General features: G+C 42.5%; 1 long non-coding RNA gene across 2 annotated transcripts in view; it reads left to right on the top strand.

Moving 5' to 3' along the window:
* The window catches only part of LOC141570700 (uncharacterized), a 61,310-nt gene extending 57,679 nt beyond the window's left edge, over nt 1–3,631 (top strand). For both annotated transcript variants that reach the window (XR_016020625.1, XR_016020626.1), the window contains exons 6-8: nt 184–318; nt 2,925–3,037; nt 3,148–3,631. This is a non-coding gene — a long non-coding RNA (uncharacterized LOC141570700). The remainder of the gene's footprint in view (nt 1–183; nt 319–2,924; nt 3,038–3,147) is intronic.
* Nucleotides 3,632–25,452: the final 21,821 nt, after the last annotated feature.

Genomic DNA, 25,452 nt, shown 5'->3' on the forward strand with positions numbered 1-25,452 from the left:
TTATAATTTTCAAAGCCCTTTCATACCTATTATTTCCACAGACTGTGCTTCTGCCAATTTCATGTAGATAAGCAATTTGCTCCATTCAGGCACCGATTTGCACTACACTAAATTTGCATTTTACAATACATTGAGGTGACTTCCTAGAAAAATGCTCTTTTCCATCTTACGACTGTCTTAAAGGGACCTGCGTCCATTATTCCCCGGGGAGGCAAGAGTGTGACTTCTTCCCAGTGGACTCTTGAGGAACTCTGAAAGGAGGAGGAGGAGTTGAACACGTCAGCACGTTAGGATTCTGCTTCACTGTGCAGGATATTGGTAAGTGTAGTCCCATTCCTTTGCCACATATGTAGAGCATGTAAGTGACAGAGGGCCCTGCAAACCCCTGCAGTTACATATGTAGGGACACTCCCCAGTCAGTCACTGTCAGCCTGAGGCTCTGGCACCTCGTCTCCAACTTGGCTGTACATTTCTCCTTGGGTGTCCTACTTTCACATCAAAGTCATTTTGCCTAAATGAAGCACATCCTCTCTGGCTGCTCCTTCCAATCTGGCTCTTCCTCTTGAGTCTTAAATCTTGGAGGATTCCTTAGAACCCTCCCCCCCCGCCCCTTTCACTCCCCACATGTTTAGAAATCTGCCCTTTCTTTTATTCATGTTTTCCAATGGCCTCTAGGCCAGAGCAGGACCTATGAACTCTGAACAAATGTCTAAACAATTGCAATGGTCTCTTCACTGGTGACCTCAGTTTCAATTTCATATTTTATTCCTTTTCAGCCTCTCATCCTCTGTGGGCACAGACCTCATGCTCTAACCTGACCAACCTGAGAGTTCCTTGCAGGTTTCCATTCTCTGTGCTCTTATCACCCCTCCCACCAGCTTCTGATGACAAGACCCAGACCCCCTTCTCTTTGCCCTTTCTAAATCTGATTCATCCACCAAGTTCTTGTTCAAATGCAGCCTCCTCAAAGATAGGCTTGCCAGATAAAACACAAGATGCCAGTTAAATATGAATTTTAGGTAAACAAATACTTTTTTTTTTTTTTTTTTTACTGTATGTCTCGAATATTGCATGGGACATAATTATACTAAAAAATATTCATTGTTTATCTAAAATTCAAATTTAACTGGGCATCCTGTACTTTAATGTGCTAAGTCTGGCAACTGCAAGATGCCTACTCTGACCTCTCTACTTCCCAGAGCTCGGTGTGGAAGGCCTATGGCACTTATTCACAACCTTGAATCTTTTAACAAGACGGTAGTAAATTAAAAACCAGCTCTGTTTGTGTTTTTTAATTCAGTGATTACTGAATATCTACTATGTGCCAGGAAACATATAAGGCAGTGTGCAAACAAAGATAAAAATAATACGTGTTCTCTGTGGTGCTTGGGTAGAGCAGCAGGACTTAGCACGCAATTACAATGCAGCGTTTTGGTGGCTACGGTTCATTATGTTCGCTATGGGGTGACTTCTTGGAGGAGCTGTGTCTCGAAGGACTACTAGGTATGATGGAGACAGAAAGAAGCTCTTTCTGGGTAGAGAGACAAAGATATGCAGAGGCCCAGGTGAGGGCGAGATTAGGGCGTGACCAGGAAGTGTGAAGAAGCTCATTGTTGTTTGAGGGGGAGTGTGTGGTATAAGATAACATATGGTACATCTGGAGATGTAGTTGTTAAACATTTACCAGCACACTAGGGAAGATGAGATTTAGAAGGAAGACAAAAACCAGGTCATGAAAATATTGTATGTCATGCTCAGGAGGCTGAGCTTTATCCTGAAAGCTATGGAGAGCCATTGAACCATTTAGAGAAGTGAAGTGCTCAGATTTATATTTCAGAAAGATAACTCAGAGAGTGGATTCAGGGAACAAGGCCAATTTAGAGGCAGCCACGGTGATGCATGGGAGAGATGCTGAGGAGGTGGTGTCATGCCGAGTCTCTGGTTCCGCTCCCTGCCCAAGAACGCAGGATATGGTGAAGCCAAACAGGAACACCAACGGAGCCATAGATAGGGGAGTCATACCGCTATATTATCGCTGGCGGCTGGTCAAGACACAGGAAATAGGATCCACATGATCCGCAATCCACCGTCCACTTCTTTGCCAACCAACCCCCCCCCCCCCCCAGAATAGCCATGGCAGTTACATTAGTGGCTTATGACTAACTGGTTATAGCTGATGGCCAGCTAGTCACAGCTGATGACCATCTACTACCCGAGCCAGCACCTTTCCATGTGAGGCTGAGAGCCTGGAAACTGCTCTCTGGGAATCTGTCCCCGCACTTCACCCCTCCAGGGTCTCGCCTCACAATCTACGCGACAAGCATTTTACGCGAGGGGCCCTGTGTCGTATCAGCCTATAGGCACCTACAAGCAGAAAGGTAGTCGTCATAGGAACCAACAATAGCAAATTCCTTCCAGCTGGGAGGATACATGCTAGCTTTTTGTCCTGGGAAAGGAGGGTCGCTGCCACTGGCACCTTTCCCCGTTTGTGGTACCAGACCTTTATGGCAGTGCTTGGGGTCCCTTGTGTAGTTTCAACATGTAGCAGAACAGGGGACCTCATAATAGGCGAGAGCACATAGGTTCCCCGCAAAATCGTCCTGGCATCAGGACCTCCGTATACCACAGTCACTTGCCGTGGTCACTCGGCCACCACCCCTGGCGTCTCTTGCAAATCATGGGTCAGATGAGCCCCCCATGGGGCTATCAGGCCCAACCACCAACAGTGGGGGCTTTTGACCCACCAGGGCCCAGTCCATTGCTGCCGTTCCCCTGCTTTTAAGCATGTGGGTGTTGGCAGCACAATGTTTCCATTTCTGCTATATCCTGCTTTCTTGTGCGGGGAGCAGGAGCTGAGACCCTGCATGACAGGTGGGATGGGGGATGGACACATTCAAGAGAGGCTAAGGGCCTGACACCAACAGGACCTGTGGCCGAATTGCATATGTAAGCCGATGGAGGGGAAGAAATGAACGTTCCTGGCTTGGGCAACTTCGGGGATGGCAGAAACATTCATCAAGTGAGAGGGAACAGGAAGGTAAGCAGGTCTCGGGGGTGGGGGCTACGAGGAGATCCAGCTGAATGTGTTTTATTTCACACGTGGTACTTATTATATTTGGTTGTATTTTGTTCCTCGTCTCTCCCCAGGTGGACTCTGATCCTTCTGAGGTCCTGGATCGTATCAACCCACCAGGGTGTGCCCCAGCACCTTTCACTCGTTACCGCTCCTCGCAAGCTCCCCTCACTGCACACAAGTACATGAAATCCCCAGCTAAGCCGACAGCAGCTGCGACCAATATGGTCTGCACAGTTGTGAATGGCAGGAACTTTGAGCCGGGACACAATTTCACCCCAAAGATGTGTTTCTCCTTTGAAGGAAATTAAACATCCAAGGTGACCTTGCCCCATTCTGGGCGGGAGGACTGCATCCCACGGTGGCAGAAGGAGGCTGTGGGTCAGTGGGGTGATGACCAGGCCCTCAGAGACCCTGCTCTCTCTCTCTGCAGAACCCCATAAATCCTTCCACAGGGAATAATTCCCTTTGGATCGAGAAAGCCCTCTACATTCCTGAATTCAGTGAAGGCAAAATGTACAAGGATTTCTGAGAAAAGTAAATGTGGTGTGAGCGTGATCCCTGGGTGTTACTATGTACAGAGAAGGGCTTCCCTGCCCCCTCCTTTTTTTTTTTTTTTTTCTCCCTTCCCTGAATGGTGTTCTTTGCTCTCGAGTTAACTCATGCACTGGATTTGGTCCAAGTACATTTTGTTTCTTGATTTGCAGCCAGGCTTCTCTCAGTTGTGGCACATTCTCCTCTTTGCTTCTCTCTTTTCCCTGTCCCTTTCTGTCTTTTCATAATTATTTAAACTTTTCCACGTGACTGAACTGATGCAGACGAACACCCACCACTTAGGTAGAGCTTCTACCGTAGTGGGGCCAGAGAGACTCTGAATGGCTGGCCCCTCACTCAGCAACAGCCTGCAAGGCAAGGTATGTCTGAAAGCAGCTGAAGCAAAAAGCGTTTGAACTCTGCCCCCTGCCAAATGATTTCCAGATGTGTAAACTCCAGCCTCCCTCTGTTCTCTGACTGTAGCCCTGCCAACATACATCTGCAGATTTCTAGTGCACAGGAAACATGAAAGAGTATCTTTTACAACATCTGCTCTCTTTCCCCAGCTCTCCTCCTGTGTCTTCATGGACTTTGCCCTGTATTTCATCTACCCCCTTCAACAAATTCATTAAGGAATCACTGCACAACTCCGTTTGGCCCTCAGATGCCAGCTTGTCTGTCTACCTCCAGAGCCTGTTATTGGCTTTCTGGACAGTTGACCAAAGCCCCACTAGAATCATTACAGACACATACTGGACTTGCTGTAGGAGAAAAGACCCAAGTTTTCTCCATTGGGTTGGTGCCAGTCCACAGGCTGCAAAGGGAAAACTGGGGCATAAGGAGGACAGAGCAGAGCCCTGAAGATGAAAACGCAGGTCTTCATGAAGAGGTTGCCTGCTGCACGTCCTTGGGAGGGGTGAGGCTTTCAGGGCACACCTATGTTCATGGATGTTTGGTTTCTTGGAACAATCAAGGCAGGCTTCTGTAAAATCAGAGGTATTTAGGTGCAGAATGAATTCCTTGACTCCCCACCCCCAATCCCCTGGGGTAAGTCACCCATCAAGCTGAGAGGACACAAGAAGACCTGTTTCTTAATGTAACTCAAAGGGGCAGAAAGAGTCAGAGACCCTATTGGCAAAATAGAGCAGGAAATTTTTTACTGAGGCACTCACTCTCACTAGAAAAGTGATTTTGAGTGAATAAATGCTTAACCTCCATTCTGCCCTTCATCCATATGGACTACCTAGCTCCAGCTCAGGGAACATGGAATGGAACCAAGTGACAAACCTGGAGAGGAAAACAGGGTGCACTATGGAAGGAAGCAAGCAGTTGAAAGGGCCTATGGGCTCAGGGACCGGAGAGAGGAGTCGGTGAGAGGTCCCCTCTGACCCAGGAGGTGTGTCCCAGGCACGCAGGCCCACCTGGGAGGCAGCGGAGCTCCCAGGGGCTAAGGAGAACTGCTTCTGATCTCTCATGCAGGGTGAGCTATTGTGGCTTTCTGGACCCTGGCCTCTGATTTGAAGGGCATAGTAGAGAGTGGGTGACACTTACATTCTACTTTAATAGTCCCAAGCACCTCAGTTGCTGGCTCTCAGGTGAAGCCCTAAAATTTGCTGGGCTGTTGCCATAGTAGCCTCCCTCTTTGAAGCAAGCACGCAAGCAAACAAACAAAAACAAACAATCAAACAAACCAAAAATCCTATCAGCCTCATACTTCAAGTAGGATGTGCTCCAGAAAAACAAGGGGAGGAAATACAGCTGGTTCTGGAATCTCTCTCCTTCCACCCATACCTTCCTGCGCAGCTTCCCCAGAGACATTGGAACACTCCTGCAGCTACAGTAGCTCCTTCCTAAAGAAGAGCAGAATCTGTAGATTCTTTCATATAAGGGTGGGTGAGTAAAGGGTAAACAAACCTTTTCCTTCTAAATGAGAATTTGACCTTAGGTTAATGGTATACCTCTGTTACCCTGACAACCTCTTAAGGGTAGGATGCAAACTACATTTCCAGGCAACTTTGCTGATGATAAAAATGACCCCTGACGTAAATTGCAACTGGACTGGGAGGAACTACAAAGAACCATGAATTCTTGCTAAGGACACCATGCTTCGGGCTTCCCTGAGTGCAGTGAATTTTGTAAGGGGTGATCCTTGGGGACAATGAAGGTTACTTCTAGAGAGTTATTGGCTCCTTTGGGAAGTGAGGATTTTAAGCCTGGTTAGCTCCCGCACCTGCCCAACATGGATCTCAACCCTTGTACCTGAGCTATCCTGGGGAGAAGTTAATTTTGAATGTCTGATGCAGGCTGATTGAGTGAGGTCGTACTTTCACTGATGGAAACGCCTAGTGCTACCCTGCTGGTGACCTGGGGTCCCACTCTTCAGCCTTCTGAGTAGTCTGAGTGGACTGTAATTACCTTGAGAGTGAATGTGTAGTTGAGGCTAAGAAGACCTTCTGGTGGGTGGTAGAGGGTATATGACTGACTTCCTGTTATATAAAGGAAGGGGGAAGATATACTTATGGGTCCAGAAACCTGTCCACGGTGCCTCCAGTCACATTCGTAGGGCACACTCTGGCTTTAAGACTTTCAGTTCCACCTCAAGTGATGCCCGGAAGAAAATGGGTGGTATCTGATTTTGCTTTGCAGGTACCTAGTACCCAAGGCTGTTAGAGATATAAAAATCACAATGGACTTCTACTTGGCCCTTCTTACCATAAAAGCTCCAACTTCAAAATTCAAGGAACATGTGAGAGGGCTTTCCACCTTCTAAGTTTATCTATCCCAATTATAAACTTGCTTAGTGTAGAAATAACTATTGGTTCCACTGTGAGATGGACTTGGGCCAGAATTTCATTTGTCACCTGTCCTCCATACTTTCTTTTCCAACCAGAGAACAGTATTAGGTGACATTTGTGATTTCTTGGTAGCAGTTTACAGTTTGAATCCACTTGTACCCTTTCTCGAATTATCTCTGTATTCTCCTTTCCCAATATAGTTACTCTAGTAACTGGCTATCGGTCACTTTGGGGAAAAATTAGGGGACTGTTTATTGGATATACTTGTAATGGATTTTCAGTGGTCTTCAAGGAGACACAGCCTCACCTTCAATCACCAGCCTCTGGGTCTATGAACTCATTAAACTGGGAACTCAGGTGAAGGGCCATGATTTTTCCATTGTAGCAGCTGACTTCAGCTGTCTGCCCTCTAGCTCTCAAGGTTTTTGATTTGTTTTGTTTTTGTTTTTTAAACAAAAGTCAAGAAACACTATACTGCTGTGGGGACAGAGCCCCAGAAAGCAGTTTCCAGGCTCTTGGCCTCACATAGACAGGTGCTGGCTCAGGTAGTAAATGGCCATCAATGTGATTGGATGGCCATCAGCTGTGGCTAGTTGGCCGTCAGCTGTAACCAGTGAGCCATTGGCCACTAATATAACTGCTGTGGCTACGCCAGCAAGAGAAGAGAAAGATGGGGGCTAGCAAGAAGATGGCGGCTGGGCTGGCAAGCGTGGATGGCGGTTTGTGGACAGTGTGGATCCAGCCTCCAGTGAGAGTATAGTGCCGCCAGAAAGAATATGGTGGTATGACTCCCCTACCTATGGCTTCGTGGGTGTTCCTTTTTGGCCTCACCATGTCCTGCGTTCTTGTATGGGGAGCGGGAGCAGAGACCCCACCGGACGCCCTGCACGACAAATGGTGCAGCGAGCAGGGTCTCCCGCACGACAACTGCTGTCCATCTGTGTTACTCCTCAGAGTACTATGATCTGTATCAGACATTGTCACAGGCTTGAAGCAAAGTACCGTCAGGTCACACCTGTGTAAAAATAATCAAGACCTGGGCTTTTGCTGCAGCAGTAGCTAGAGTAAGAGGTATGAGGTAAGAAGATTTGAAATGGAACACAGATGTGGCTGGTACACCTAGGCCAGGGGTCATAGTCTATGTTGGCCCCAGGTGATTTCTACCTCCTGGCATTGTGGAAGCCCCACCTTCTAGCCAATAGAGTATGGCGATGTTGAGTAACTTGCTTTGGCCCAATAGAATAAAGTAATATTGTTGGATGTTACTTCTGTGGTTAGGTTACCCAAATTGTGAGCTCCGTCTTACTGGAAAATTATCTTTTCTGTTGGTTTTGATGAAGCAACTCGCTATATTAGAGAGGTCCTCAAAGAACTAAGTGTGGCCTCCAGCCCAGAGCCAGCAAGTAACTGGAGCTTTCATTCCAACAGCCTCGAGAAACAGAATCCTGCCAATAACCAGGTAAGTGAGCTTGGAAGTGGATCCTCTTCTGGTTGACCCTCAGACGAAACCCTCACTTTGACCACAGTGTTGTGAGAAACTGTGAAGCAGAGGTACAGCTAAGTTGTGCCTGGGTTCCTGACTCAAAGAAACTAGGATATATATATATATATATATATATATATATATATATCCTAGTTGCTTTAAGCTGCGAAATTTTAGGGCAGTTTATTACTAGGATAACCAAGGGTCTTGGTTTGTCTCTGGAACTGTTCCAGTTTTAACACTGAAATTTATGTATCAATAACGCCCTCCCCCTAGTCTTGTAGTATTTATGGTGCAGCAATAGATAACTAATACACTTATGTATATGTTATTTCTCACTTATGCAGCTGTATCTTCAAAATGGATTCCTAGCAGTGGGTTTTTTTTTTTTGGGGGGGGGGTCTAAGTGGTAAATTCATCTGGAATTTTATTAGATATTTCCCAACTCCCCTATGTAAGGACTGTACCATTTAGTACTACCATCTGCAGCATCAGAGTGTGTTTCTTCGTGCTCTCCTAACAGGATGTTCCTATTATCAATTCATTTGATAATTAACTTAATATTTGATTGTATATGTAAGTGCAAGCTGGCTCAAATTATCTTAAAGAAATACAATTTAAACATTACTTAACACTTATAGGATTAAAGTGCATGATATACTTTGTTTATTCCTATGATCTCTTTTCACTGAATTCACAAAGGGAAACAAATGAACCTAATTGAATCTAGTCACTCTTTGACGGGCTGGGTGTGGGTATATGTCTCCTTGACCTCATTCCCTCATAACTTGGTTTCATGTAACTGGTTGACTGAACTTTCAGTTTCACATTCAGTTGCTACGTGAGTAGAGTTAGCCCAAATGGCATGTTTAATTTCAGTACTGGACTAGGTACCAAAGGAATATGTGATGTGGTAGAGGGAAGAAAATATGGTGGTTCGAGTGGACCTCTTTGTGATTGCTAGCAGATTTGGCAGATTCAAATGCCTACGTTCTCAGGCAATTAATGCAGGGGAAGGAGCATGTATGGATTAAGAAGCGATGGACTGGGTAGCATATGCGCTCTATAAATAGTCAACGCCAGCAGTCATGTGACCATAGGCACAGTGTTAGAGCTTTTCAAGATAAACTGAAATTATAGTTTTAGGGAAATATTTAATTGTGGCTACTTAAAGTACACACACACACACACACACAGCAGCAGCAGCAGCAGCAGCAGCAGCAGCAGCAGCAGCAAAAATATGTCCATGGGCCAGCTTTGTCCTGTAGGCTGCCAGTTTGGGGCTATGGGAATGTGTAAGGAGGGGAAAAATGAATCAGAATTTACAGAGCACCTATGGGCTATTGTTTTTCACCTAATCCTGGGATGGATGTGTTATCTATCTAATTTTCCTGATGAGGAAACTGAAGCTTGAGGAGGTTAAGTAACTTGTCTGAAGTCGTATAACAAAATCACGGCAGATCCATGCCCAAGTCTTCAGCCACTTACATCTCGATGCCTTCCACCCTGCCACCCCAAGGTCAATGCTCTCCATGGTGTGAATGATCATTCAGTTTTCTTCACTGAATGTTCCTGAGCTGAAATTAAAATTTAAATGAAGTGACTCCCTGTTCCTCTCTTCTTTGTTACCCCGTGGAGTAAACCAGACAGACACGTTCATCTTTACTGCTGTTTCAAAGTGTCCTTGGGTGGCTGTACTGCCTAGTGCTCCATGGAGCCTCTGCCTGCTGTGTGCACAGTGGCTTCCTTTCAACCGGAAGTGCGCTCAACAAAAACTTTTCAGTTTTGATTCCCTCTGGGCTGGTTTAAACCCCTCTTTTAAAACACATTATTGGGGTGAAGGGAGCTCAAACGAAGGTAAAATTAGATGAGGAGCCCAGTGTAGGTGAACTGTTCTGCCTTACGTCCTGTACCTGGCAGAGCTCGTGATTTTGTTTAATATGCCCTCTCTTTACAGGCCTGGATTCCCCACATTGCTCCCCCAGGATAGTCTGTAAGGGGATGTGCATGGAGGATTTGTGAAATGTTATGAATGGGGCTCTTGTAAACCGAAATGAGGGGAGATGCTTCAGGCCCATGGGCTATCAGTCACGGCGGCGGCCGAGCCTTTGGATTTTGTAACCTGAAGAGGCTCATTTATTGTTATTACTGTCGTCATCATCATCATCACCACTTCTTCTGGCTCTTCTTTTATAAATATGCTTTTAGTCATTTCAATCAACAATTCTCCCTATTCTTTTCTCTTATCTGGTACTTCACTTTTTTTAAGGTTTTAGAACTTGCAACTCTGTACCTGTTTTATAGATTTAATTGTGTTTTCAATGATCCAGAGAAAATTGTCTGAATTCTTTAGAGTCAAAATAAGTTGGCATCTACCAAGTGCACAACTACATAGTTTAATAAGGATGTGTTTTGGTACTCTGAGTACCTGGAGTATTAACATAAGAAGATGGTGTTTAGTAATTTGGCTGCTAAGGTAACTTTTTCCTAATTTGTAACAAATAACAGGGCTGGGTACTCTTTTCATGCAGTTCTGAGGACATAGAGTGGTGTGACTTATAAGTTACGTGTTTCTATTCATTTTCAGTTTAACTGACAAAGGAAAGAGCAAAGATTAGCAGATTAAAATTATAAAAATCTTTTATGAGATCAGCACATCTGTTCTGAGAAGGCTAGACCAGGGAAGAAATGAAGGTATCTTTTTTAACTTCTCATTTTTAACTTTCACTTTGTAGTTTTTGGTATCATTTAAAAAAGTTACTTCAATTCCTGAAATCAGGAATTGCATGTGACTGCTACTAATAGAATCAAAATACCAGTGGCTTTAACAACATAAGGCTCCTCCTCCCTTCCCCCCCCTCCCCTTTCATGTAAAATAGAGGCAAGCGGTCCAGGGCTGGAACAGCGCGGCTCATTGGGCTCATGGTCATTAGGAACCCAGGCTCCTCCTTCATTTTTCTCCTCCAGCCTTAGTGTATGCTTTCTGTATTCAAGGTCACCTCACTGTCAAGGGGTGGCTGCTGGAGCTCCACCCATCACTTCTGCCTTTCAGGCTTCAGAAAGAAGGAAAGGAGATAGATAAAGGCAACCGAATCCCAGTTTACTCAACTTGTGAAGACCTTTCCCTGAAACATTTCCCAGTAACTTCTGCTTAAATCTCATTGACGCCTGTACCTATTCATATAAAAGAAGTTTGGAAATGTGGTTTTGCAGGTGGGCACATGGTAGTGTCCAACTGTGCAAATAGATGTCTGTTACTAAGGAAGAAGGGAGAATGGCTGCTGGCGGGCCAGTAGCAGCCTCTGCTGCAGTCACTGTGGTTTTACTTCCTGCTCTGGGCAGACCTGCTATTGTGGTCTGATGGTGAAGGCAGGGGGAACCGTCCAAGGAAGAGCTACGTTGGTCAGTGTGATCCAAGAGTAATTCACCCAGGGCCCACTTCTGTTGTGAGATTAGGTATGTCTACTCGTATCTTGGTATTACTGTATCACAATGTGATGTATTGTTTTCTTATGGCCACTGTTACATCATCATAAACTCAGTAGCTTAAGACAACAGAAATTTACTTTTTTACAGTACTTGAGGCCAGAAGTCCAAGATCAGTCTCACTGAACTGAAATCAAGGCATTGACAGGGCTGTGTTCCTTCTGGGGGCTCTAGGGGAGAATCTGTTTCTTGCCTTTCCTAGCTTGTGTTGGTTGCCAGCAGTTTGGGGCTTGTGGCTGCATCACTACAATCTCTGCCTCTATCTTCACTTTCTCATCTGTGTGTCTCAGAACCGCCTCCCTTATAAAGGTACATGTGATTGCATTTAGGACAGATAATCCAGGATAAGTGGCTCCTCTCAAGCTCCTTAATTTAATTACATCTTGTGCCACGTAAGTTGATATTCATAGTTTCTGAGGATTAGAATGTGGACATATCTTTTTTTGGGCCACCATTCAGCCTACTACATTTGGTGAATAATTCATGTCCTAAATTGCCTTGTCTGCCATCTTTGTAACAATTTTTTTCTGGTTGATAACCCAGCAAAGACTAGTTGGGTTTCTTCTAACTATATGAAAACGTATTACATAAATAGGATAAAAATCATACAAAGAATCAGACATTTATCTTCTTCTATGTGTTATTGACATTAACTAGTGTTAAACTGAGTTGTCAGCCTATTATGACTTTGTATTTTTGGTTCCTTTATTTATTTATTTATTTTTTGGGCAAAAGTCTATTTTTCTTCTTATATTATTATTTTTTTAAAAAATAAGGTTTACTGAAATATAATTTATGTAATAAAATTCACCCATTTTAGCTGTACTTTTGACAAGCTGTACTTTTTAGCTATGGCTTTTGACAAACATATACAGTCATGTAACCCTGCCAAAGTCAAGGTATAGGATGTTTCTATAACCCCCAAAATTTCTGTCATGCTCCATTGTAATTAATCCCTTCTCTTCCCCTCCTCTCTACAAACAACCGATCTGATTTGATTCCTTTAGATTTTGCACTTTCAACAATGTCATAACAATAGAATTATACATTATGGAGGCTTTTATATCTCACATGTTTTACTTAGATAATGCTTTTGAGAGTCATCCATGTTGTTACAAGTATCGGTAGTTTGTTCCTTTTTTACTGCTGAATAGTATTCCATCATACAGATGTACCACAGTTTCTCTCTCTCTGAGTTGAAATTCACTTTGGTTATTTCTGTATTTTTACAATTATGAATCAAGACACTATAAACATTTGTTTGTAGCTTTTTATGTAAACATATATTTTAATTTCCTTTGGGTGGAAACTGAGCAAGGAGTATTGCTGGGTTGTATGGGAAATGTATATTTAACTTTATAAGAAATTGCCAGCGTTTTCCAAAGTGGCCATAATGCTTTTTATGCCCAAAGACAATGTATGAGGTTTCCAGGGGCTCTGCATCCTCACTGACCGTTGTGTATTCTGGGTATTAGTCCATTATCAGACATGCATTTTGTGCATATTTTTCATAGTATACAGCTTTTCATTTTCACAACTGCCTTTTATGCAGCCAAAACTTTCCATTTTGATGAAGTTTAGTTTTAACAATTTTTCATGTTTTTTGTGTCTAATCGAAGAAATCTTTGCCTAGCCCAATGTTTTAAAGATTTTCTCCAGTTTTCTTCTACAAATTCTATAGACTTGGAATTTCACACTTCGGTCTGTGATCGGTTTTAGAGTCAATTTTTGTATTTGGCATGAGCTATGGTGGGGTTCATTTTTTTGCATATGGATGTCTAAATTTTCAGCATTATGTGTTGAAAATCCTTTTCTTCTCACCTTGTCACCTTTGTCAAAAATCAATTGATCATGTATGTGCGTGTCTATTTCTAAACTCTATTCTATTCTCCTGTGTGTGTGTATCCTTTCCCCAGTACCACACTGCCTTGATCATTGTAGCTTTATAGGAAGTCTTAAATTAGATGTGACAGTTCTCTACTGTGAAATAATACACACACACACACACACACACACACACGCACATACACGTGCATATGCGCACACACGCATTGGTCTCTGCTCTGCATTCTGGCACAAAGCTTCTAAAATTCTTGTAATTTCCTAAGTGACAAGAGCACTAGGAGCATCTTTTGTTCTAAGATTTGGTCTTTGACTCTGGTTCCTACCCAGGCCCCTAATTCCCTTGGAATATCCTGAGTGAGGCAACTCTGGGTGGGTGCCTGGATGCGGTCTGGTCACCAGCCATGGTTAGGAACTTGGAACTTTTAGTCCCACCTCCCATTCTCCAGAGAGGGTAGAGGGGCTGGAAATGGAGTTAATTATGGGTCATGCCTCTGTATGAAGCCTCCGAAAGTATGGGGTTCTGAGAGATTCTGAGTTGGTGAACGTATGCAGTGGCAGGGAGCGTGGAGCCCCTGAAGAGGGCACAGAAACTCAGTGCCCCTTCCCACATACCTCACCAATGGATCTCTTTCATCTGGTTGTTCTTTTGTAGTGTTTATCATACCATTTTATAATAAACTGGTAAATATAGGTGAGTGTTTCCTTGAGTTTTGTGAGCCATTCTAGCAAATTATCGAACCCAAAGAAGGAGTGAGGGAATTCCAAGTTATAACTGGTCAGTCAGAAGCACAGGGGACAACCTGGAACTTGCAATTGGCATCTGGAGTGGGGGAGGGGTGCAGTCTTGTGGGACTGAGCCCTTAGCCTTTAGGGTCTGACACTGTTAACTCAAGGTAGATAGAGTTAGAATGGAGTTAACTAGTAGAATACCTAGCTGGGGTTGCCGAGAATTGCTGGGTGTGGGGAAAAACCCACACATCTAGTGTCAGAAGAGTTGTGTGGTGGTAGTGTGATTCAAGGAGACAAGGAGAAATGAGGTTTTTCTATACATCCACCTTTCTTTTTATTTTTCAAGTATTTCAGCTATTTCAGGTCTTTTATAACGTTTAGAATTAGCTTGTCATTTCTTTAACAAAGCCTCTGGGATTTTCATTGTGTTTGCAATGAAATTGTACTTTAATTTGGAGAAAATTGGCATCTTAACAATATTGAGTCTTCCAATTTCTGAGCATGTTTTAGCTTGCCATTTATTTAGGTCTTCTTGTAAATCTACTTTAAAAAATATTTAATTTATAATCATTCTTTTTTTTTTTAGTATAGAAATTACATGTTTTTTCAAATATTGGCCTTGCTAAATTCACTTATTAGTTCTAGTAGCCTATTTATTTTTAATTCTTTAGGATTTTCTATGTAGATACTCATAGTCATATTTTCTGGATATAGAGGCAGTTTTTTTCCTTCTGTTCCAGTTGGATATCTTTGATTTGATTTCTTTTGTTGCCTTATTGCACTGGATAAGACCTGTAGTAAGATGCTGAATAGAAATGGTAAGAGTGGACAGTCTTGCTTTGTTTCCAACCTTAGGGGAAAAATATCATTCTTTCAACATTAAGGATGGTATTAGCTGTATATATATATATATATATATATATATATATATATATATATATATATATATATATATATGCTTTATTAGTATGTGGAATTTCTTTTCAATTCTTAGTTTGCTGAGAGTTGTATCATGAATGGATGTTGAATGTTATCAATTCTATTTCTGCATTTGTTGAGATGATGGTATGATATTTCTTCTTTAGTTTCCTGATATGATTGATTTTTGAATGTTGAACTAACCTTTCATTCCTAAGATAAATCCCATGTGCTGACAGTATATTATTCTATTTGTATATTGCTAGTTCAATATTTTCATGTGTTGTTGAGGATTTTTGCATCTGTGTTCATGAAGGATATTGGTCTGTAGTTTTCTTATAATATCTGTGTTTGATTTTAGTATCAGAATAATGCTGTTCCCCTCACCCCCACCCCGTTATTAATTCTCCTTATTTTTGAAGTATCCTCAAACTGACTTTTGTGTTTTCTTTCATTCCCCAGCCCCTTTAATCTTTAAATATGTCACTAGGACCACCTTCACCAAGTTGAGCTTTCTGTGTATAAGCCTTCTTCTCTAATATGAATATTTAACATATATCACAAATAAACATGATGAAAATATGAACTATCTCCCATCCTCCCATCAGTCAGCCCTAATTTTTCTAAAAATGTCGGGAGCAAATGGAGAGGAAAGTGTAGTAGGAAGAATGGTATTTGTGTGAGAGTTTGGGATTTTTGTTCATGTTTTGCTTCTACCTTCCTATTTGCCAACATTTATTGGAAGAATTCCAAGTTCTAGAAATTTAGATATCCTTTATACACATTGTGTCATAGTCTTTCGTACACCATCTAAATAAGGAATTTGTATTTTTCCGCTAAAATGTGAGGAAATCAAGGTTTAAAGGAATGAACTAGCTTTTCCACAATAATACTCTCAGCAGGGATTTGAAGCAAGTTTGTGCTGTCCTTGATGTCAACCACCTTCATACCAACTTCAGCAACCTAAGACAGGGACAGCTTCACTGGTCCCCATTCGCTTCTGACCACACTCTTCTCTTGATGTGGCAAGCCTGAGAAGGTCTGGACCAACGCTCTACAACCTCTTGCCAGTTACCAGTGACACGGAAAAAGGTCCCAGTGTGTGCAAAGTCATAAAGAGGTGGTCAGAATCCTTCCCTTTTTGTACCTTTCTCCTCGTTGGAGCCAGAAGGTGAATGAACCTCCTGTCCAGTGGAGGGGAAATACCTGTGTGCTGGTAGAGCTGATAGTTAAGAAATCTGTGAAGTTCCTAGCAGAGGACCCTTACCCCTACCTGAATACACACTTTAGATCACAAGTGGCAGGAAGTAGGGGAGAGGGAAGAATGAAGTAGCTAAGAAGTTGCAGCAACTCAATAGATAGAAAGGGGATTAGTGAGGGGGTATGTCTGAGAGACAAGAACACTCAGTGTGTCTCTTTCTCTTAAGTCTCTTTTATGTAGAAACTGTAGCCCAGAGGCATAGGAATATGGAGCATCTTTCCGGGCACTCTGAGATATGTCTAATATGTTTCCCTTCCACAAGGGAAATTAATAGAGCCCTAACAGGTAGAAGTTATCTCCTGGGAACAGGCCAGGATTAAAGGAAGTAGTGGCTGTGGAATGGGGCAGCTGTTGGGGTTTGAAAACCTGAGGATGTGGAACTGCTCATGGAGACTTCCCCGTTTCTTCACTACCCTGTTTCTGTACTCCTTTCTGAAAAGCTGACTTGATAACATTGTCCATGGGGCCTGTTCATCTCAGACTTGGGAAAGACTAGAGATAATATGACTTCCTGTTCCTAAGGCCTATCGGTTGACTGCCTCTGATTGTATTTCCATAGCCCTCCCTGCCTTGCTCACCTGGAGCCCCCCAGGGCACTGACCATTCTTGTCCTGTTCTCCCCTGCCCTGGAGTCCCATCCTTATGACTCCTTCTTACCCACTGCTGTGGAGGTGCTGAGGCCCAAGACCCCCGTTCTGGCCCTCTGAAGCATTCCCTCTCGTCCCTATTTCATCTCTGCCATATTCCATTCCAGTGCATCCTAACTGCCAAGATTTTAATTGCTGAAAATTATTGGTGCTCTCGATCCTAGAATGGCCAGACCCAGCCACTCTCCTTATTTGTTCAGTAGGGTAAAAAGACTATTTTCTGATCATGTGAAAGTAAAGAAAAGCATAAATGGAAATAAAAGTAACCTATAACATACCACCCAAAGATAACTACTACTAATATTGTATTTCCTTGTTTCTTATTTTTAAAAATGCATTCTACAATCAAGGATTGTATCTTGTTTTGCTACTTAATATTTATCAAGAGTATTTTTCTGTCTTTAAATATCATTTGAAGATAAATTATTAATGGCTGCAGAGTGTTTTGCCATTTGGATGCAAAATATTTTAGTCAGTCCACTATTGTTGGACATTGGATTACATGTAGGATAGATTTCTAGAGTTGGGATTTTTTGGGAAAGTCTGGATATTTTAAAGACTTCTCATATATATTGCTAAATTCCTTTATAAAGAGGTTCTCCTAATATGTACTCATTGCAGTTACCTGGTAATGCACATCTAACCACATCAGCAAGTATTTGGTTCTATTCTTGTCTTTGCCAATTACATAGGCAATAAAGTGTAGTTCCTTGACTCAATCACTTTATTCATCAATGAGTGTTTATTCTCAGCTCTGCCATTTACTATTTGTAGGATCTTGGCCATCCACCCCCTTTTTCTATAACAACAAAATGAGGGACTTTACTAGTACTTTATTTTAATAAAATGGGTACTGTCATAATAGCTTCTTTGTTTGTACTTCAAGGTCCTTATAATAATGAAATAAGAAATGTAAAGATATTTTATAAACCATGAAGCAACATCCAGGTATATTGAGCCTGTCGCATGACCTGCAATCTTCTAGGTCCTTCGGGGAGGAAGGATATAAAAAACATGTGGGACATGATTCTCAGAACTGAAGAACTTTAAAAAATGGTGCTATTTGACATGTGGCATCATTACAGCCACCACGTGTCCAGGGTGTTTGGGACTATTCTCCTTTCCCCTGCAAATTTCATGTGTCAGACATTTTGCTTCAGTTTTTGGTTCAGAAATATATTAATCACAGATGTGATGCCTGTTTTACAGCAAAGTTCATAAACCTCATTGGGGCAAATAGGCTTCAGGATTGTTTCTATAATAATGTTAATTTTTTTAGTTTTGAAAGATGCAAAGTGATAGTTGTGTATATGCATTATTTCTTTTGCTTTTGGTGAGCCTGAAACCACAGGGCTGCTCTGTGTGTGTGTGTGTGTGTGTGTGTGTGTGTGTGTGTGTGTGTAAATATATACATTTGCATACATATCTTTAATTGGTAAAAATGTTCTTCCTCCTTTCAGGAATAGTATTCACATGACCAGTTTCATTTTTCCCTATGACATAAAGTTGATTTTGAATCAGCTAAACACAAAGGAGTGCCTTGTCTCAAATATTTTCTTTCTTTTTATTTTACTTTCCAGAAACTTGATCCAGCCAATTGAAATCTTCAATCTTAGCCAAAGTTTATTCCCAAATTGATACTTAGCCTATAGTCTAATCCCAAAAGAAATAGTGCTTTTTTCTTTTTTTCCTGAAGATTAAAGTTCCATAAAAGAAAGCATTTTCATAAAGAACATATGAAAATATTGTTTCTGCAATATTTCTGAGTTGAGAAGCAAGTTGCGCCCATTGGTGTCCACACAAGCAGAGACACTGAAAGAGACAAACATTCTCAGTGATTGCTGCCTCAGCTTCCATCTTGTGCTTTCTCTGATGCAGAACCATAGGGCTAGTTGATTTTAATAGGGAGTAGTGCTCTGTGGCTTCTGATACTTACGATTTTAAATTAGTGAGCCCTTAAACCCATACCTCTTGTGTGCTAACTTCTTCCTGGTCATTTCTGAAGTCAACGACAAGCAGAAACCTCCTACCTTTTGTTTCCAAGGATCTGTTGATCTGACCATACTGACATAAACATAAAGTCAAATAGAAGTTTCTAACCTCAGGGACCCCACCTAGATTCTGAGGTCTCCTTAGATGGAGATTCTAGAAATTGGATGGGGAGACTGAAATAAAATCGGGTCTTCTCCATCCCTGCCCACCCCTCTTCCTTCTTTCATCCCACTCCTCTTTTACCACTGAGGGGCCTTGCATTCTTCCCTAGAGAAACTGAGGACCCCTGGATGGGCTGGTGTTGGAGGCCAGCTACCTCTCACACCACCATGCAAACTTATTCCCTCCTCTGACTCTCCAAGGTCAAGTGGGACACAGATTATCTAAGTACAGAGAAAAGGTTTTCCACAGATGATTTACTGAGTATATAACTCTAAGAGTATGCAAACTGACAAACAAAGTCCTGGTTCATCCTGTTCAAGTGCTGGGAGTGGGGAGAACAGAGAAAAGCTTATGTTGAATCAAGATCTGTGACCACTCCATCATTTCCAGTTCCTGACATTCTCCTACCTGGGTACTCTTTTGGGTGAACATGATATCAACTTAAGAAATGAGACCAATATGCCCCTGCCTGCACCACGGAGACCCCCGGCTGAAGTGTGGGAGGAAGGACAGAACCTTCTGTAGGCTTTCTGAGCTGTACACTTTGAGAGTTTCTATGACAGTTGCTTACACACCCCCTTATTGAAATCAAGGCCCAAGTGAGCCATAGTTTTGATGGAAAAGTGTCACATCCTTTAGGTGGGGTGGAGGTGGGAAAAAGCTGAGAATAAATTTGCTGGTGGACTTCATATTGGCGTGAGCCTGTGATCTTGTGTTGGTTTGCATAGCTAGACTGGCTTGTCCTCTGTATGAATCAGGTTCAACCAGGGAGGCAGAAGTGGCAGGAGCTACACATTACAAGGAATTGGTTTAAATGATTGTGGAAGCTTAAATCCATGTGTGGGCAGGCAGTCTGGGAAGGAAGGTCAGGAGCAGGTTGGAACCCCACAGGCACAGGCTGAAGCTGTTGCAGGAAGGGAGGGAGGGAAACAATCATAGACCCAGATGCTACTTGGAATACAGCCCAGAGAATGCCCAAGGCTTCTTTAAAGGGCGTCCACTGATTGTCAGGCCTATCAAGATAATCTTGCTTAAAGTCAACTGATTAAAGACGTTGATTAGATCTGTATAAGCCCTTCCTAGCAGTGCCTAGATTAGTGTTTGAATCAATAACTGGGAGATGGTGTGTTTGCTACAAAATGTCTGCTGCCCTCCTTTCTGTCCCGATAGTTTAGCCTAGTCAGCTGGACATATCAAAAACCGTCATACCCTTCCTTTCTTCCTTCTTAAAAAGATTCAAACTTGTAAATTTAAGACTTAGAATTCAAGTATTTCCAAAGCTCAGATTGGTTTTTTAGGATGCTTGTCATTGGACAAACTCATGCTGTAAGCTAGAACTATGTCGCATGTGTCCTCTGTGTGGAGTGCTCCTTTGGCCTTGTCCCTCCATCTCAAGATGCCTGTTTATCCTCAGACGCAAGGCACTGGCTACTCCATGGGCTACCTCCAACCCCAAATCACTCCAGGCTGGGCTAAGCCTAGAAGCATGGTCGGCAAAGATTTATGTAACTGGAGAACCAACCACTAAGCATTCAGAAGAATGACTTTAATATGGAAATCTGCGCCCTGGCCAAATCTGTGCACATGGAGCAGCCACAACAAACGGCTGTAAACAATGGCAATTGTGCTGACTTCACAGCACACACAGATGCAGCAGCTTTGCAGACTCATCTTAACAAAGGGATGACTGGAACTTGTTGGGAAACAATCCCACATTGTCTTCCATCAGTCCCTCCACATGGGGCAACATTCTCCCAGCTCTGCAGAGCACTGAATGCATGGGTGTGAAGCATGGTGGGGCAGTCAGGAGATAAATGCCAACTCCCCAAGATCCAGACCTGCTTGACGCTGGATCTGGACCTTATAAAAACAAGGCAGCATTAAAACTGTCAATCTAAGCAGTTATCATCTGGGGAGGGTCCTTTTATCAATAGACAAGTCTAGAGGTCTGCCCTGGGATGTGTGCGGAATGTCTGACACGTTACTCAGCCCAATGCCACAAACTGGGAGACCATTTATCTCTTTTCCCTCCTTAGTGTTTAGCTGATGTAATTACATGTTTGTGCTGTTACAGTCTGTTATTTACCATGAGATAATGCGCGGGCAGGGGGTGGGGAAGCAACTTGAGTGCAGGAGCTGGAAATGCACAGATCATTTACTTTAATGGCTGTACAACCTTGGAAATGATCTGAGGGGTCAGAATCCCATGACAGAGTAGTTTATCTCAGGACTCAGCATCCAACCGCAGCATAACCTCCGGGTTCTCTGCCTTGTTAAAGAAATATTGAACAGGGAAAACAAGCCTCTTTCCTTCTGGTCCCAGGAAGAGGCACTCAGAATATTCCCTGTTCTTGACTCATTTCCTGTGTGATCTAAGAGATGGGCAACTTTTCTGTAAAGAGCCAGATAGTAAATATCATAGGCTTTGTGGGCCATGTGGTCTCTGTTGCAACTATTTAATTCTGCCCTTATAGCATAAAACTCAGCCACAGAGAAAATGTAAATGAACAAGTGTTCCAATAAAACTTTATTTTATTGACACTGAAACATTTTGAATTACATGTGATGTTTATGTGTGATCAAATATTCTTGTGATGTAAAAATGTACAAACTATTCTGAGCTTGTAAACCATACTAAGACAGGCTGGAGGGTCAGACGTTTTTGGTTAGAAGCCCTAGACCTGGCCTGAGGTAGCTCAACCTTAGTTTTCTCATCTGCTCTCTGGAGCCAGCCGCATTTCTCTAGCAGCCCCATGTAGGAATGAAATAGTGATGGAACAGGGTCAAAAAGCCATGAATTTCATTTCAAACATTGTTTTATATCAACTTCCATTTTTTTCTCATCTTCATTGTGGGTTTTGAAACAATTCCTTCCTTCTTAGCCACCTGTATTGAGAGTCTTGCTCATTTCAAGGATTGTAGTGGTTTCAATGATATAAGCTTGTCACTTAGATTTTGAAGTGTGAAAAGTCACTGAATGTCAACATGCTGATGGGGCCATTTGAGGTTCTGCTGGTGCTAGTTCAGCCTGGCTTGAGTACCCACCGGAGCCCACTTAAAAGCTTTGTCATGTCTTTTGTCTCTGCACAGAAGAAAACCTTTCCTCATCTGTCCTTTCATTGTTACTGTGATATCTCGCTTTTGTATAACTTTAAATGGAAGAAATACTTTTGAACACCGATGTGTCAGACATGATTCTGTCCTTGAAAATATAATAAGCTCTTTGGATAACATTCTTTGTGAGAATTTAACTACAACATGCAAATTTTGTTTAGGTCTGAACAAGGTTTAACAAACTTTTAATTTTGCTACATTTGCTTGGGGGGGATTTCAGGCTCCATGACCTCAAATAAGAGACTAATATGGAGGGATATGCAAAAGAGAGAGTGGGTCACAAAACCACCTTTTGCCTTTGTCTGCACTGAGTCTGTTCTTACAAAGGAGCTGAGATAAGCTGACAATACTTACTTTCTCATCCTTTTGGCAGAGAACAGAATTACACTAACACTGACCCCGCCCTGATTTTCTTTGGCAAAAGAAGACAGAAGGCAATGGTTTTGTCCTTTTAGTGGATTGAGGTTTGAAAAGGAGTTTGGAGTACAGTTCGTAGTAAATTAGATTGAAAATCATAGCATCATTCTTTACTCAAATGACACATGGCCTCTGAAAATACTAAAAAGCTTTATCAGCCACATGCAAAATTCTAGCAAGCAAGGACCTATTCCTCCACTTCCTATTTGCAGATATATAGCAGGTCCAGGGAGCCATCAGTGGGCCCAGCGAGAGTCCAGTCCTGAGCTATCCTAGCTCTTAATGGTTGTTACCTGTTCAGGGTCATTCTCAACATGGGAAGCGGCTTTGGGCTTGAGTGCAACACAGTTTTTCCCAGCCCAGCGAGAGGGAGTATAGATGGGGTTCAGGATTTCCTACAGTGAGTAAAAATTTGCTCTTCTTCAATTTCATTTTCACCTGAACATGGGACACGCTGCCTCCTGTCGACAGTTGCCTGCCATGGAGGGATTTGGTAGCATAGGAATTGCAGCCCTAGGCCCACACTCCAGTTCTTCACCACCTGCAGTCCCTGCCACCAAGAGTTAGTCATTAAGTTTTTACCTCTGTCCCATCTCTCTCTAATACATGTGTGCTCGCGCGCCCCCCCTCACACACACAGATGCACACAATTTTGTAATTTTTCACGCAAGACCAAGGGCAAGGCATGGTGCTTATCCACAAATTGTACAAAGTGTGACTAAACCTAGATGTGCAGGGGACAGGAAAGGCAATGCTCAATACTAAGAAGATCGAGTGTACCCTCAGAACCTTTAAGCCCAGGTACCTGTTCCTCTCATTTTCTGGTCAAACAAATAATAAAGGTAGATTGCATTTCTCTTCACTGTTCTACCCAGAAATAGAAGGATTGGTTCCATGTCAGATACAAAAAGCATTCATTTACTATATCAAATGTGGATTGAGCGATTACTACATGCCAGCCTCTGAGCTAGAGATAAAGGATGAAGTGATGAGAAAAACAATGATATTCCACTAGCTAGGTGTGCCACTAATTAGCTGTGTGACCGTGGGCAAGTCACTGAATTTCTCTGGGACTGGACTGAATCTCTAGTATTGGCTTTTTCTCTGACAGTCTACGAAGTCAACACAAATGGGGGAGGGGATGGACAGGCTAGCTTTGGTGTCAGAGACAGAAAAGATTCCTGAAAGGAGGTTCTCTTTGGTGGCAATAGTATCCAGAGGGACGAATAGGAAAACAGTAAATAAGGCAACATCCACCTGACACTGAGGAGAAAGAAACCCATTGGAAGTGGCGGTCCCCTTCTAAAAGGGATCATTTGCTCCTTTCAAAATAAGTAGGTTTTCTGCTGTGCATTTACAGGAGAAGGGGAAGGAGTTCTCCTGTTTGGCTGCTCTTTGCCCTGCCTTCCTGCCCCTTCATTGGATGGACTAAGGGCTCTAAATCTCTTTCAGCAAGTGGAAGCTCCTTGAATTCTGAGGACTTAGAATGTTAAGTAGAGTGAGGAGGAAAACTGAAGGTCCTGAAACCACTAAGAGCAGCCTTGCATTATATTCGTTAATATGTTGATGTGTCTCTGTTTCCTCATTTTTACAAAGGGAGCTGACAGAAGTCTTCATGTTTTGGTAATGACTTACACGTTTCAAAATAATCTCATATGCATGTTTCTTTCACTCCACCAGGGAGATAGGTAGGAAGTAAGGCTAATTTGCATTAATCTTTTGATAATGGCCTATCTTGTGAACAGCTTATCTATGAGAAGCTTTTGTACTAGGACTGTAGTAGCCTATCTACCATGACTTTAGAACGGATGTTTTAGGGGCCCTTCAATCTTGAGGTCTCTCGTACTTACAGCAGTTACAAAAGATGGTCATTGTGAATATCATTGGTCATCCTCAGTGCAAGATTCGAACCCTACACATAATGAGAGCTGGATTTATTTCTAGGAACACGTCGCTCTGTTTCTCACTACTGGCACAAAAAGTTCTTGGAAGCATTACAGATTGCTGAGGCAGGCATGGGGGCGGTGGGTTCTAGATGCATTGAGCTAGCATTTCCCAGGTAGTGGGCTTTGTAGACAAAGCACCAAGTACATCTAAGTCATTTATTCTTCCATCTAGTTGTCTCTAACTTTTCAGGATGAACTTAAGAATGAAACAGCATTTTCTTTATTCTCCATCCCAATAGAGTTCTGAAGGATTCTTGCTCTATTGTGCGTTGAAAGCCCTCATTAGCCATGCAAGCACTTCAGAAGGCAGTGAGTGAGTGACTCATGTAAGGTCCCGAAATAGTACTGAGGAAAATTGCTTTTATGTAATTTTTTTCTCAAAATGTCATACTGTGAATACTTATCTCAGCAGAAACATGTGGGAAAGATGGCATCTTCTTGGGCCTGTGGGGATAGCCTGCCTCCAAGACCCATGGCATGCCTTCCAGGCCTCCAGGAGCCACCAGCAGCTTGAGGGCAGCTATTGAGGCACAAGAGGGGCGTGAACAAGTGAAAGGAAGCCTGAGAAGTAGCATCTATCTTCAACTTCTACAGCACTGCATTTATCATATATACCCCCAAGAGGTGACATTTGTTTAGTTTTTTGGTTTTGTTTTGTTTTGCTTCCAAATATAGACTCTTAAATATTTTTTAATTGTAGTGAAATATACATAACATAAAATGTATCTTTTTAGCCTTTTAAGTGTACAGTTTAATGACATTAAGTACATTCACAGTGTTGTACAACCATTACCACAATCCATCTCCAAAATTCTTTCATCCTTCCAAACTGACACTGTACCCATTATGCAATAGCTCCCCATTCCCCCTGCCCCCAGCTACTACCATTCTACTCTCTGTCTCTATGAATTTGACTACTCTAGGTAACTCACACAAGTGGAATTGTATAATATTTGTCCTTTTGTGAATGGCTTATTGCACTTAGCGTAATCTCTTCAAGGTTCATCCATGTTGTGGCCTATGTCAGAATTCCCTTCCTTTTTATGAGTG

This window comes from Rhinolophus sinicus, chromosome 3, assembly GCF_057876585.1.
Source record: "Rhinolophus sinicus isolate RSI-liver-muscle chromosome 3, RSI-T2T, whole genome shotgun sequence".
Lineage (NCBI taxonomy): Eukaryota > Metazoa > Chordata > Mammalia > Chiroptera > Rhinolophidae > Rhinolophus > Rhinolophus sinicus.